The sequence below is a fragment of the Paralichthys olivaceus genome, chromosome 20 (assembly GCF_024713975.1).
Source record: "Paralichthys olivaceus isolate ysfri-2021 chromosome 20, ASM2471397v2, whole genome shotgun sequence".
Classification (NCBI taxonomy): domain Eukaryota; kingdom Metazoa; phylum Chordata; class Actinopteri; order Pleuronectiformes; family Paralichthyidae; genus Paralichthys; species Paralichthys olivaceus.
This window is the reverse complement of record NC_091112.1, coordinates 3,486,318-3,502,423: the sequence shown is the minus strand read 5'-3', so window position 1 is coordinate 3,502,423 and position 16,106 is coordinate 3,486,318. Positions and strand designations below refer to the sequence as shown.

At 42.5% G+C, this 16,106-nt stretch overlaps 1 long non-coding RNA gene across 1 annotated transcript; it reads right to left on the bottom strand.

The window, feature by feature from the left end:
* Positions 1-5,190: 5,190 nt before the first annotated feature.
* LOC138405959 (uncharacterized) lies at positions 5,191-13,139 on the bottom strand. The gene is made up of 2 exons (XR_011239624.1): positions 11,581-13,139; positions 5,191-9,297 (listed from the first exon to the last, which is right to left on the bottom strand). It is a non-coding gene; the product is annotated as an uncharacterized lncRNA (long non-coding RNA).
* Between the last annotated feature and the right edge of the window lie 2,967 nt (positions 13,140-16,106).

Below are 16,106 nucleotides of genomic sequence, written 5' to 3'. Positions count from 1 at the left end.
GTTTTCCTGCTTTCTCCCTCCGTGCTTCCTTCAACTTGTTGATGTTTCTTTTCTTTCTTGTCCTCCTTCCTTTAATTCAGTGTTTCATATTTTTCTCGATGGAAAAATTGTGTGTTTGTGTTTTGAAATGAAACATTTTGGAGTCAGGTCTCTGTTTCTCAGCAGAAACGACTGATTGACTTCTTCCTTGACTCTCGTGCTTCCTGTCATTTTCGTCTGCGTCGTCTAAATCAACCTTGATTTCCGCCTCCACTTGTGTGAAACTAATTTCTGGATCCTCTATGCTAATCAATACCTCCTCCTGTTAACCTCTCCCATTCCTCATTTCCCTCGGTGGCAGCTGAGGTCTCTCTACCTCCCCTGAGACCCCCACCCTGCCTATTGAGAGTATCATAAATAATACGGCCTAATTAGATATGAATTGATTGTGTGTAGGCTGCGGACGTTTTCATCCATCACTCTAAAAGCTGCTCAACAATAGATTACCACCCAATAATTCCCCGTGGAGCCACACGGGGAGCAGTGGGCTACTTCAGCCTTGTTTGAGGGGGCGTTATAAATCTGCTGAATAATAAATATCACTCCAGTCTGTTTTTTCTCTCAGTGCTGGAGGTGGTGTTATTACAGGGGAGGTTATGAATCATCACAGGGGGACTGTGGGCTCGCACTGAATAACTCTGATGGTTTGGAAGCTGGAGATTATTTCACTCTGTTGTGTTGTTGCTGTGAACTTCTCTCTGTGATTCATCCTCAGTCAAACTAAATCAAACAGCTGCAGCTACAGATGAAGCTGATCTTCTCATTTGACTCCGCCCAAAGCAAAGATACGTATTTTGTGATGTGGGTGAGTCTGTGGAGGTTCATGTGTCTTTTTTTTAACCAAAGACTAAATAAAGATGGACGACATGATAGCTTTCCAAAAGTGAAGCCAAAGTTAGTCGGCCGCTTCTCCTCCAGGTAAGCTATTGTGCTCCCCAAACCTCCTCCATGGGACATGGTCACTAAAAACTAAACTAAAAAGTCAGAGTACTGGTTTTTAGGTCGTTGTCACGTGCTGATGTCGTGCTAAATTATTATTTATGCTATAAACATCATGATTGACAGCTGAGACTGACTTAATGTGATTGGTCGAGCTTGATACTGTTATTGGCACAAGATGGCGGCAGCATTCGTATCTCATTTCTGGAGAGCGGGAGGAATTGGAGACGTGTCGTCCATCTTTATTTCAGTCAGACAGCTCATGTTTGAAATGTTTATTGCAGCAACATAATGTTTGGCGACTCCAACTTCATTTTATATCTTTATAGATATAATGAAAGTCATGAGCAATACTGATGCAGCAGCAGCGGGCAAGAAAATGGAGCGATGGGACATTTTCGCAGCTTAAACAAATGTTCGTGTTGAGGCTATTTTATACCATCAAGGTTTCTGCTGAAGGGCTGTGACTGAATCAGCATCATTTTAGTCCTAAAGGGAGTTTTCCTTTTATTTCAGTTAAACCTTCTGGTGAAAACAGTTTTTGAGACAGAAGGTTCAACAGAAATATTTCTGTCCCACGTTGAGAAGATCGGAGCAGACCTGAGGTTTGATCTCCATCCACCTGCAGCCGACTCCTCAGTATCCTCAGTGCAACCGATGAAAAGGTGCAGAGACGAGCGCAGCAGCTCGGCCTGTCACCTTCTCTGATTAATGGCCCTGCTGAAACATGTCCAGCCACATTAGAGCCCCATGTATCTCCCAGTGTCCACACAGGCCTGGCTCTTTGTTCTGATGGGAAATGGTGTCAGCCGCTCACTGCTGCTTGCCCAGAAACAGATAAAGATTTACTGTCATCAGAGGCCAGATTAAAGCGCACAAACGCAGACATTGATTTCTGAGAGGGGAGAGGAGGGAAAAAAAGACGACACACTTTGGGTAGGAAACTCATTCCAGGGCGGGTGGAGATATGATCAGCTTATTTGGGAGGTGGATAATATGGAGCCCTCTCCAAGAATGAACTTTGAAAGAAGTAAATTGTAAATATTGATTTCTCAAATGAACTGTCAATCTCACTCGGTGAGATTATTTCTATCATCTTGTCGTGAGGGAGCCAGTGAATTCAAAACACCGGACAAATAGTGTGTGTGTGTGTGTGTGTGTGTGTGTGTGTGTGTGTGTGTGTGTGTGTGTGTGTGTGTGTGTGTGTGTGTGTGCTGGATTTGTGTTAGGGAGCACTCAAAAGAGCTTTATTCGCTTAGTAATGGTTGTTGAGTTTCATCCGATAACAGCTGAGATCTCATCGGTGCTGAAAGATGAAATGAAGTGTGACTTCACATCCTGATCGTCGCTCTCGTCCGATGGCTGGTGCAGCTCTGGCCACTTCATTGCCTGAAGGAACAAAGATCTCGTTCCAGCCTCATCCAGAGGTCAAGTCCGAGGGCCGGCGTGATTTAGTGTTCGTGTGCAGGCAAGCTCCAAGCTCCAAGCTACAGGCTACAGGCTACAGGCTACAGGCTACAAGCTACAGGCTACAAGCCAAGTGTGTGACAGAGATGTGCACTGTATGAATGTACGTGTGAATGGGTGAACTGTATTCTAAGTGAATGCAGTGAAAACAAACTTGTGAGTGAGTGAAATGTGCCTTTAAACTCTGTGGAGGAAAATCTAGACGTTCAATATTCATTGATGCAGTTTGTACTTCAGGTTCTTTCCTCTTCACAATGCAGACTGCAGGAGGCGGGGGTCGAACCCACCGACCTTCTTCTTAGTGCACGACCCTCTCTACCTCCCGAGCACACACCTGACGTGACGGACCTCCTCCTCACTTCTGTGGTTTTTGGATACAAACTCTCACTAGGTGGCAGTGTGCTTCTATGCAAATCCAGTGTCCCTGCTGCTGTGTGATCACTGACAGTCTGAGGAGGTCAGTGAGCGAGGATGTGGACTGACTCCATCCTCGTCTTCTCCTTCTTCCCCCCCCCCTCGTCATCAGACCCCCTCCTCTCCACTTACACCTGAAGTAAAACTGATGAAGCTCGTTGTCCAGCGGCTCGTCGCAGCTCTCTGTCATTCGTCAGTGTTTTGCTGTGGATCTGAGGAGTGGGCCCAGAAGTTTTGTTTCGGGGTGTAGACAAGTGTAAACACAGAAACTGTAATAATGTGATTATTTACAGCTCATACATGTTGGATGCTGAGCTGAGGACTAATTCTCCTGATCACCTTTTCTATTACACTTAATTGATTTAATGTGCCACATCTCCTCCCCCCCCACCTCTGCCTCATTGTGACAAATGAGGCCAGCGGCTCTCAGCAGCTGAGTGTGTTCCTATCAAAACCAAGCGTGAAATGCAAGGACAACGCCTGCAGCACTTAGTGTCCTTTAATTGCCATTTACATAGTAGGCTAATCATTATTTTTTTTTACGTCCCCTATTAACCCACTATCACCAGCGTGCTCTCTGTGTGTCCGTCTCTCTGGGCTGAAACAACGAGCTGTTTGTCAGACGCTGCTCTGATGGTCCGGTCACAGATGGAGGAGATGATATTGACTCAGAGAAAACATTAGACCAGTGTTTCAGACAGGCACGGAGTCAGAGCAGCTAATGTTCAGATTCAAAAAATAAATCCACGTTCACTGCTCAAAATAAAGGTGAACGATGTTTTGTGTGACTCAATTTGAAAATACGGCTGAGGCCTTCAACGACAGCCATGTGCACTTTCGTTATCAAATGCAATTTAATGTCTTTTATTTGCTTCTCTTTTTTTCAAAATTAAAGTCCAAAAGCAATTTAAAATTAAAAAATCAGAGAGACAAGTGCCTCCATCATAAAGTGCAATCAAGTTCAAATGATTTGAAACAGGAATGATAGACAGTTGCTTCAAAAGTAAAGGTAGGAGTTCTGGCCTCTGGGTACAAGCTTTTGCAAACTCTGGCTGTTTTTTTTGCTGTTATGGAGCGATTTTGAGACATGTAAGAAGTGTTTTAGTAATTTGAGTGAGTTTAGGAGGTGAGATTCATTTGTTTGATCAAGATACATGAAGCTAACGCAGACTGTATGAAGAGTTTTGGGGTTTCGGTACAAACGGTCGTTTGTTAACATTTAAAAAAGACTGAATTTCGTCTCTGTTCGCACTCTTGAGTTTTATATTTTTGGACTTTCGCAGATGTTTGATCGTCACTTTTAAACTTTGACGATCTGTGCCGTGTGCCAGACCTGACCCCGGTTTATCTGCCCCTCCACGCACAGAGCGATAATGACAAATCAGCCGATGTTTACTAATGATTAGTGGAGATAGTTTCACTTCACTTGTAAAAGCTGCGTTTAAAAGCTGTATTTATTGTTCCATTTGCACATTTTGTGAGTGTGTTTGAGAGAAGACTAATCGTTATTAATTAGGGTCATTGTGTGTGTATGTGTGTGTGTGTGTATGTGCATGTTTGTGGAGGGAGTTTGGTGTGTGCATTTGTGTGTGCATGTCAGCATTACTTGTTTCCTGTGTGTGTGTGTGTCTTTGCTTATGTGTTTCTTTAATGTTTGTGTGTCTGATCGTGCATGTGCATACGTGTGTGTGTGTTGGGGGTAGACAGTTTGCATGTGTGTGTGTGCAAGTCTATATGTACGTGTTGCATGCAGATGTGTTTGTGTGTTTGTCTCTGCATGTAAATACGTGTGTGTGCATGTTTAAGTTTATGTTAATGCGTGTTTGTATGTTTCCATGTCTGTCTGTGCCTGTGTGTGTGTGTGTGTGTGTGTGTGTGTGTGTGTGCAAGTGGTTGAGAGTGTGTGCATGTCTGTGTTTATGTTAATGTGCTTCCTTTGCAGATGTGTTTGTAGATGTGTTTGTCTGTGCATGTGAATACATCAGCGCCTGTGTGTGTGTGTGTGTGTGTGTGTGTGTGTGTGAGTGTGTGTGTGTGTGTTTGTGTGTGTTTGTGTGTGTGTGTGAGTGTGTTTGTGTGTGGCCCTGAAGCTATACTCAGCAAGCTGTGACAAAGGTCCATTACCTTGTCTGATCACAATGGCCTGTGATCTATTAGCATCATCTAAAAGCTACATTAGGATGGAGTGGAGACACTCATAAACCGAGCGCTCTGATCAGGCCTTTTAATGGGTTCACTGGTTTTACATGGAACCTCTCTGGCTTATTCTCCCTGGTTTGTAGGTTAATGCATTTTCAAGTACCCACCAGACAACACTCAATTGACAATGAGGCACATACATCAGCCATTTAATCCGAAGCGATGGAGGATCCACCAGTGAATTCACATGGAAAGTGAATAGCAGCTGTTGTTGGGGTGTTGAGATATTAATTGTGCAAACCCAATTAGTCGGTTTGAGAATTGAGACTAATAAACACACAACTTTATCTTTAAAACATCTAAAAGACACTTGGCTTGGGACTCATTGCTTAAATGTGATAACATCTTAAATATTTGTAATGACGGAATTATTTTATATAAAAGATAGAAAATGACAGTGACAGTATAACTGTTTTCAGACATGACCAACGATCAATAATCTATTATCATATTCCATCAATGTCAGGCTACAAATTTATGAATCTTTGATTTTCATTCCCACAGAACTTTATCAGACATTTTCTGTTTTGTCAGCTACAAAAAAACGTTGAACCTCCGAAAAGAGCAAACTGTCATCTCAATGAAAAGACCTTGTTATTTATTCATGATTTTACTTTGTAAGAAATGTCAGTCTGAAGTGAAGGGTGAGAAAAGGAGGGAGGGTAAGGAGGGTAGGAAAGGAGGGAGGGAGGGGGTATCATGGGTAAGGGTGTGGGGGGAGTTGGGGTGAGGGGACGATTGACAGGGTGGAGGGAGAGGAGATTAGGACAAATGGAAGCGTTTGAGGAGAAAACTGGAGAACTTCCTCCTCATCGTTCCTTCTCTGTCTTCCTTTTCCTCCTTCTCTATCTTCTCCATCTTCTTTCTTTCCCTTCTTCATCCTCTGCTTGTCATTCTTCAAGACGAGTTCCTGAAAAGACAGAGACAATATAAGTTTCACTCTTTTCTTTTTCAAAGTCTAAACCTGAAACAAATCTATGAGATCCATAAGATTCAAATCACAATGAGCTGACGTAACTTTCTTTCTGGAGCGACACCTCCCGCTCGATGGACCACTTCTCCTCCGACTTTATCATCTGTTTCCGCGAATCCTCTATTTCCTCGGAGCCGACCTCATGTTGGAGGATGCTGAGCTTCAGCTTGTCCTCACAGCTCTCCTCAAATGTCTCCTTCCACTCATTTTGGACCTTCTCCGTCTCGACCTGGTGGAGCTGAACATCTGCACTCAGGCAGACGACCTCTTGCTCCTTCACTTGGATCCTCATGTTCATTTCCCTGAGCTCCTTCTCCAGCTCCTTCTCTCTGGCCTGTCCAGACTCGAAGCGTTGAATCAAACAGAATAGAAGACTGCACCTGCTCCACCATCTTCTTTCTCTCTGTTTCCCAGGTGAGGTTGTCGTTGCTCCTTCAGGGCCGTATTTTCAGCCTCCAGCTCCCAGTTCTCCGTCTTCCAAACCAGGAGGGCTTGGCGGAGGGCCTGCAGCATTGTGCTGCTGGTGCACTCTTGTTCTTGGGTCGCGTCTGTTGAGCTGCTGATCCTCTGCATGTTGATTAACAGGTGCTGCAGTGTGACCAAGTTGGACAAAGGGTTTGAGAAGCAATTTCTTGTGTAGCTGTTAGTCGTCAGTGGCGATGAATGGAAGTCACAGGAGAGATTTTTCTTGTGTGTATAAAAAACTATTAAAAGTATTTAGTTTGAAGCAAACTAGAAGTATAGGTGTACTGCCTCAGAGGTAGTGAAGCCTCAGTGGCAATACTTTTATTTGAAGCTTTCCACATTAATTATCCTTGTTTTATAATTATTTATCTGTTTTTTATTTCTATCACTCTAAACAACTCATTGGTTTGTTACTCCAGATTTAAAGAGTCACCACGGTAACATGATAAGATTTCTACCTCATCAAACTCTCTGTCTGGTACTTGAGTCTTAATGCTGAGCTGCCAAAAAAAGATTTGTGTAAAGACGTGTTCTTGAATTCAATAAAAAAAAAAAAAAAAAGCAGAAGTAAAATGAATAAATCATATTCACCTACTTCAAAGGTTTGATCGGCTTTAGACCTGAATGTAAATGAGACTTATGCATGAGGTCTGACAGATAAAAGAAATGTTATTAAGAGGGAACAACACTGAAATCAATAGAGTGAACTTGAAACACGATGGAATACATTTGCAGCAGTGAAATAATTAGTGCACATACTGGGCTCATATCTGCAGCGTGAAATCCCTTCATTATATTTTGCATGATTTCTGAGATCTTTTTCAGAACCATAATGGTCGGACGAGTCTTCAGATGATGAGCCGGGTTTGAGCGGCGTGTTAAACGCCGTGTTTTTGATATGCAGAGAGGGAGCATTGAGGCCTGCTCGTGTTATGAGGCTCACGACGGCGGCCTCATTGTGTGTGAAATTATCATAACCTCCTGCTACCTTCAGAGTCCCGGAAGATCAGGCTTTGAGCAGTCGCTGAGAGCTGCACTTTACAGGAAATGCAAATGGCTGCCTCTGCAAATTGGATTCTCGTAAAAAAAATAAAGAATGAGAACTGTCAAAAAAACAAACGCGTCAACACTATAAACAAATAAAAAGATGACAGTGTGCCCTAATGAAAATAACAGCTCTGGCAACACGACGTTTTCAAAGTGTAAAACCTGAGCAGTTTATGTATTACTGCGTGTTCTCCATTAAGGCCTGTCTGAGCGGAGGAGAGGTCCAGTGAGCGGCCGGCTTATTCCGCTGATTGATATACAACTGTGAACCATATGGACACTGTGTTAATCGAATGAGGGAGACATCTGCCACATGATTTATGACCTTGTTTTGATTTGTAAGCGGCGGGTGGCGTCGATGACATCATCAGCATTACTCAGCTCTTTGCCCGTGATGCCAACACATTTTCTAATTGATGAAGCGAGACGACCTGCGGAGGGTGAAGATTGTACAGATTACTCGTGCCGCACGAGGAATATGACGGGCTGTCTCACAGGAGAGGAGAGGAGAGGAGGATGCACGGGGAAGGAGAGCAGGGGAACAACTGGAAACAAGAGAGAAAGGAAAGGAAAGGAGGATGCATGAGGAGAAAATGAAAAAAGGAAACAAAAAAAGGAAACAGTTGAGCAGTAGTTTGACTTAAGAATGATAAAATCAAGCAAAGAGAATATATGGAAGGAAATAAGACAGAATTAAAACATGTGGGATGAAGGAACAAACATAAGGAAAGGAAAGATTAAGCAAAGGGAGGAGAAAGGAAATGAAACAAAAGAGAAAAGAGGATGAATGGGGTTAAGGGAAAAAGAAGAACAGGAAGGGCAGGGAGAGAAAAGATGAAGGAAAAAGGGAAAGTAAAGGATTGTGGACAATGGACAAAGGATAATTGGAAGAATGAAAAGATGGAAAAGGAAAGAAAACGAAAGGAAAAATGAAAGAACGCACTGTAAAACAATTTAGGATGAGAGAGAAAAATAAGGAAAGGAAGAAATGAAAAGAAGGGAAATTAAAGAAAATGTATTTTTCCTTTGTTTGAAACTCACACAGTAACTTTAAACAGTAAAGCGGTGGCAGTTTTATTTACCGACACAGAGTAAGACATCACCAGCAGAGGAACCGCTGACACCTGAGTGTGACTACTGAATATCTGGTGATGTCTGCTCAGACATCACATAACAGCAAAAGAATTTACTCTACATGTGAGATGATCCTGTGGTAAACCGAGACGAGCGGCATCGAACCTGGACTACTGACTCATCCCCACCAGAGGCAGCACTGTAGAGTTGACTCACAAGAATAAATCATCTGCACGATTTCTTTATGCGGCTCCAAACCCACAGCTGCAGAGTCGGGGAAACGTTTGTGTATTGAAGTCTGTGTGTGTTGGATGTTTTTCACCAGATATGACAGATTATCAGTCAAACACAACAACAACAACAACAACAACATGTCTCCGTCCTCGATCCTTCTCAGGCCCCCGGCTCGTTCAAAGCCACGGATCAGAAACTCGACAGCAGCCTCAGCAGCAGCAGCAGCAGCAGCAGCATCTCCCACTGACAGCTCAGAGTTTCCCTGGAGGGAAATCCTCTTTGTGCGGGCGGTCCGAGCCGGGTCGCCTCTTTCAACAGGATATCCCAACAGAAGGTGAGGTCAAGTATGAGCCAACTCTGCACAATGGGATCTGGAGCTGGATTTGATGCCTCACAAAGCATCGGACGTGGTCTTTGAAGATTTTCACCTCCTCCCTCCGTCGAGTCTGCGACAGTTAAATTAAACATTAGACGACTCGAGGTCAAGAGCTTTTTAAAGACCATCCTCATGTCCAATGCACAACTTTACAGTTATTTATCTTTAAGTGTGTACTTGTATTTGGTTTCAATACTCTGCTTTGGATACTTTCACCTAATACTTAAAATATTTGTATTGTCAGTATATCCTTTAGCACATATTCGAGCACTGACATGCAGTACATGGTCCGGCCAGCAGAGTCGTATCAACCACCTTTGTCGGACAGGCCCTAACGCAAGGCACACCTGGAGGCCAGTGGGACACGCCCCCTAACAAAGCCAGAGTAAAGTTAAGTCAAGTAAAGTTTACTAAAGAGAGAGAAGCTAAAACCAAGTGTTGGAGCCAGAGGCTGAAGAGAGGAGCTGCAGCAATGGACACTTTGAGGAAAGTTTTCTGAACAGTCAGAACATTTAAAGAAGAAAACTAATTTGAATACGTCTCCTGTACAAATGCTTTCCAGCACTTTTTGATCGACCTCAGCTTAAAATCTTTCATTGTAATTACAATTTTCAACCACACAAACTTTTTCCGAACTTCAGCAAATATTATTCTTACGAGCTGTGAATTTCCAAACTTAATCAAAGGGCATATTTTCGTGTTATCACTCTGATTGGGACCAGGATGAATATGGTTAAACGTTTCGGTGTCTGAGTGTTTCCCTGCAGAGGGAGTCTGGCAGAAGCCGAGCTGTTGGCTGCCCTTCCATGTCTTCTGTTGTAGTTTTCTCGAGGCCTCAATGGGATGGGTAGTTTGTGAAATGACAGGACATGCCAACAAATTGCATCACTTCTGGCTCAGCGGCCAAGGACAATGCCATGCCATATGCCAATCGGGGGGGTTATGGGTGGAGGGATGAATGGGTCTCATTCCCTGTGCTCCCTTCGAAGCCTGACCCCCCCCCCCCCACTCTTTACGAAAAAAAAACCCCAGCCACCCAGAACTGCCCTACTCCAAAATCTCACACACACACACACACACACACACACACTCGGGAGGCTGCCTCGGCCAGTAGTGTGACACAGACATACGAGCGGACACGTCAGCCATTAGCCAAAACAAAACATCCAGAGATTCATTTCAATACAGGGGCGGAGCAGCGTCACTGTCCCTGCTGATCTCCCTCCGCCTGCAGCCGACACACACACACACACACACACACACACACACACACACACACACACACACACACACACTGTACTCTGTGACTTTTCCCACCACAGACGGGGCTCCACAAACCAGCATCTCATCAGGAGACCACACCACACAAGTTCAAATGCAACAAAAAAAATTTCTCTTAGATTCTTTCTTTCTATAAACTTTTTTATCTACTGTCATTTTCATTTTTTATAACTTTTTTTAACTCAACTTTTAAGCATACTTTTAAAAATGTGTATTTTAAGTGAACTAAATACAAAATACGACTTACTGCTCAAATTACAATGCATACTTTGCCTTTATATGTACTTTATAAAAAAAATACTGATACCAATATTTATTTTGTGTGTGTGCATGTTTATGGACACTTTTCTTTACTTTCTGTTCAGTTTTAATCGCCTAACAAATAATTTAATTTGGCCAGTACGACTTTTATATCAAGCTACTTTTATTCATTCCTGATTATAGTTTATTTTTACTAAATATAATTTTGTGAAAAACACTTTTTTTAATTAAAAAACAAAGTTACAAATAGTAATTACTTAATTTTTTTTCCCTCTACTTATGAAAGCACTTTATTTCATGGTCAGGTCTTAATTTAAAATTGTATACGATTCATGCTGAGATCAGATTTCATCTTTTCTTCTTTGCTGCTCCAAATAAAGGTTGTTTACAAAAAGACACAGTCACATTCTGGAGCGTTCTCTCTGAGCTGCGTCTCTTCTCTGTGTCTTTGGGATCTCAGATTTTAGGCGTGTGGTAATTCGACCTGGGAGTGAGGAGCCGTGATTTAGGAGCTGTTATTCCGTTGACACGATACAAATGAGGATGGTTGTCGAAGGTCAAGCCGCCTGAGCCGTCGCCATAATCGTGCTAATTGGGACAATATGTGCGAGATAAATCACCTCGGCCTGACACTGAATCCTCTAATCTCCTTTAATTCATGAAAAACCATCAACACATTTAGCTCCTTTGGTTCAAAGCGAGCGTTTTCATTGTTTTCAGTGTTTTTGGAGTTTTGTTGCTGACCATATGTTTTTAAGAGCATATGCTCTGTGCTGCTGTGGGAGGGAGGAGACTGTGAAAGGATTTTAACCTTCGTCGTGGGGGAAGTTGTGCAGCTAATACTCCAGCCACCTCTTCACTGGGCCGCTGCCAAGAGTTCCTCAGCCTCGGCTCCACGAGCGCGGGGGGTGGGACCCACAGATGCTTCCCCTCATCCTCTCCACCATCACAGCCAGATGCCGAGAGGATAAACTCCGATCGCTGCAGGACCACAACATCAAGGTTGTGTCCAAAACTGGAGCCTGTGGTATCAGTCACAGGCAGGGTGTGATGTATGACGCCAGTGTTCAGGCTCAACAACATCACAAGACACAACAAAAGATAGAATTAAGTTTAAAATACAGTTTGATGAACTTAAGATGAAGATGGTGCTGAAATGTGTAAACTTTTACTCACCTACAAGAATCCTGTGTAAAAAAAAACAACATTATCCTACATTACAGAGCGATAACGTTATAAAGTGAAACTCAAATTTCATTAGATAAACCAACTGTGACCTTTAAGAAATCCTCCAGTTTTTGCACTTTAGCTCTTCATCGTGCAAAGAAATAAATAAAACCCACAATATGCACTGGGAAGTGTCTCAATTCGGGGGATGCATCCCTCGGAGGACGCGGTCGACAGAAGATTTCTGTGATCAGCTTCACCACGAAAAAGTTGAAATGTCACTCACATTTTTTGTTACGTGTTACTTGTTTGTTTGAGTGGAAGCGTCATAGATAGAGTGATAACGTGAACCATCGGATGCCTATCCTGGGATAGGTTGGTCCAGGAAGGACCCATTGGAGGCGACGTGGAAATGCAGCCTTCGAAGGATGCAGCCTCTGAACTGAGACACACTGAGCTAATGTCCCGTGCATCAAATGTTGGATGGCAGTTTTTTTGTGCTAAAAATAAAATAATTAATAAAAATAAATATGGGCAGAAACTGGAGTCTGATAAATAGTCTCCAAACCACAGACTGATGGAGGTGCAGGTGTGGTGAAGGTCGGAGCACAGGGACCCCGGCAGCCTCTCTGATTTGTGGCCTGACTCAAATCGTCTATTTAAAATTCAAACTTCATGGTTTGGAGTCGGAGTGCGGGTGTCGGTCTTCCCCTCAGTGTTGTCTTTGCACCTGCATGTGACGTGTGCGTGTGAATATGTTCCCACGACAAAAAAAACAACCGCAACAAACAGTTCACTTTAAAAGTAAGTGGAGGCCTCCAGCTCCGCTAATTAGCCGCTCGCAGGAGTCTGCCCAGAAACGAGTTGCTCGCTCCTGTTTCAGGGAAATAAAAAGTCAAACTGAAAGAGCAAATACACGAGATTTTAATTTAACTGTTTCCCTTTGTTTTCTTTCAATTTATCATTTTCATTATAAATTAGAATTGGACTTTATTTTTTTAAGTGAATGCATGTTTCCTTTGTCCGGAGTCTGTCTGAGTGTAACGCTGATAAATAATTAACAGTCAGAAAAGCTGTCTCACGAGTGGAGACACATAAATGTGGGAACCCCCCGTCACAATTATACATGCAGATTTATTCCATCAAACTTACATAATCTTTGTCTCTCTTGTGTTTTTGTTTTTTTTACAGATAACTCCAGGGAGGGAGGGAGGTGGTGGCGGAGGAGGAGACGGAGGTGGAGGTGGGGAGGGGGGGGGGTTTGGACCTGTGGATGATTAGCTTCTTTTTGTCCTCTGTTTTTTTTTTTTTTTTTTTTTTTCACTGCTTTATTTTCCCCGAGAAGATTAAATATTTCTGCTTGAGAAAATCTTTTTAAAGCGCCACTGACTGCTGTCCTGGCCCCCTCTGTCACTGCCCGAGCACACAGGGTCCCCCTCCAGAAAACCCACAGTTCTCCCCCATTTTGTCATTCCAAAATGTGGTGAAAAAATGTAATCTTCTAACAAAGAATAGAAAAGGGAGGCTATAGAGGAATTTTTTTTTTTTTTTTTTTTTTTTTAGCAAGTGGCCTCTTTATTGGGTGGGGGATGGGCGGCGGAGGGCTCCTTCACAGAATCCACACACAACGGGGCTCCAATCTGTCATATAATTAGCCAGTGTGGAGGGACAAAGCTTTTTATTTGCCCAAATTTCATACATCACTGCTTGAATACATCATCACTGTATTGTGACGGGTCATGGGAACTTGTGCTCGGAGACAGAGCGGCCGAGACGGAGACCGAGGTGTCTAGAAAACTGATAATGAACGAGGAATTTATCAGGGTTTTTTACGCAGATGCTGTAAAGATATTGTAGCCGAACGACCAGCGTTTTTATGTTAATTGAGAAACAGACATATTTTCGGGATAAAACACAAACAAAAATGAACGAGAGATGTTGACAGAGAGAAGCGAGTAAACCCTTTAAAAACTTTATTTATCCAGCACTAACTTTGCATCACTAGTTACACAAGAAAACTAGAAAGTCATTAAGCAGAACACGTCCTGCTCAACGCTCCTTATGGTGTAAATATGGAAACGTCAGTGATGAATTCATGTGACATATATTGATCTTAACTATGTGTGTCTGTGCAAGAGAAATCAAATGAACAGCTACAGTTTCATAACAATTAACAAAAGTTGCAGAAGAAATAAAATGATGAGGTTCCTGAAAGATTTTGATAAATGTTAGAGGTGTAAAATAAATCCTGGATCTGCCCCTTACGGAGGCGTCGCAGTGACAAACTTAAAAAAAGTTAATGTGAAAAGAAAATACAGTAACTGATAGATGACAAAGTGATAATTAAAGACTAAGAATGAAAAATGATGCCGACTGAGAGGATAACAAGTTTCTCTCCACTAACATGAGATGAATAGAATCACATCTCTTCCCAGGCCGACGCTCTTCTCTCCATTTTTGTGGAAATCACTTTCCGAAGTTTTGTGTAAAAATCAGACGATGAACTCATAACCTCTTTGACGGAGTTAGAAATGAAGCTGCTTCTTATTTCTTTCTCTGCATCTCCAGAGCTTGTTGTCACCGTGCAGGGTTATTTTCTATTCTCGAGCAGCTTCACACAACTGATGCCACGTTTTTTTGTTTTGAGAGAAGCCAAAAAAAAAATAAAAAAAATCAAAGTGCTTCGATTCTCTGATGATTATTGGTCAATTACAAGTTATAAAAACGAGCTAAATGCAGGTTTTAATTGAAATTTAAAACAGACACGACTGATTCAAGCTGTAGTTGGAAACACGTTTTTACAAAAAAGGCCCGTCGTGTGTTCCGTGTGCTCTATTCTGACAAACCGCTTCATTCTCGAGTCGTGTTCGTTGGATATTTAGACCAGAGAGTCGGGGATCGAAAGGTATAATTGGCCCCCAGTGAAACTCTTCATTCTGAGGGGACTGGAGTCAGAAACGAAGGTTATCAGGGGCCTGGACATTGTCTGCTTTTATAAAGTAACTGCTCCTTTCACCTTGCAGCTCCCAGGTGAAGGGAATAGATCTCTGTACGGCCTTTGTTTGGCGTGATTGAACCGGTGCATCACACGTTTGTCTGAAGGATTAGATTGATCCAGTGACCGAGATGGACTCCTGCAGGTGTCCGTACTGTACTGAGCCACAACACCAGAACCTTTTTCCATTACGCTGAGATGAAACTGATTTCTGGATTTAGGAAACTGGGAGTCTGGATGTGGGGGATGATTTCTGTGAGTTGTTAATCTGTCACTCTGACAGACGAGGGAATCTTTTATCACCTTCTTTAACATTCGGAGGTTTTTATTGACATCTCCGCTGATTTCTCGAGGAATAATTAATGAACCTTGATAGAAAAAACATTTAGTCGACTGATGTCTATGAGTTTGGTGCTGATTGAATCTGAGGGTTCTGCTGGGCCTTGGCGGAGGACTGGGCCATCATTTGGTAAATGATTTAACACGGAGCATTATTACTACAGGTGCTAGTGTCTCTTATATATTTTACACATTGAAATCGTATGTATTTTACTGTTGGTTGCATTTATTTTAACATAGATTTGTATAATATATGTTTTATTTATTTGAGCTTTAATTGTTTGCACTTTAAACACAAGTGTATTCACTTCCCGTCTATTTCTCTACGAGCTCGTCAAGACAAATCCCAACGAATCTTTGAATCTGTCTCATGAACATTTTCCAGATGCACATTATATTTTGCTCTTTTTCAAATGAAGTTATTCTCAATCACCTTTAATGAAAACAAAATTAACTTCTTCGTGTAGTGTTTTTAATCTCATTCTCTGAACAACGACAGAAATGAAGCAAGGAGTCGACAAATGCCGCCACAAACCCAGAGAAGTTAAACACGCTCCTAACTGTCATGTGTGAATAGGTGACATTCTCAAATCTCTTCTTGGGCTGAATGTTTTACTTTCTCCTTCGTCGGTTTTTTTTTTTTCTCCTCCTCTCCCTCTCTCAGACTGTGATTTATACACACAACATGTTGCACAATGGGGGCCTTGTTTGCTAAATGGGATAGCCTTAATGGAGACTTATATTTCCAGGATTATATCTGTATTCAGTTGCAAATGATTTGGGAGGAGGAGGAGGAGGAGGAGGGGGTCGGTGGTCGTTTCAATACTCTTCCTCTC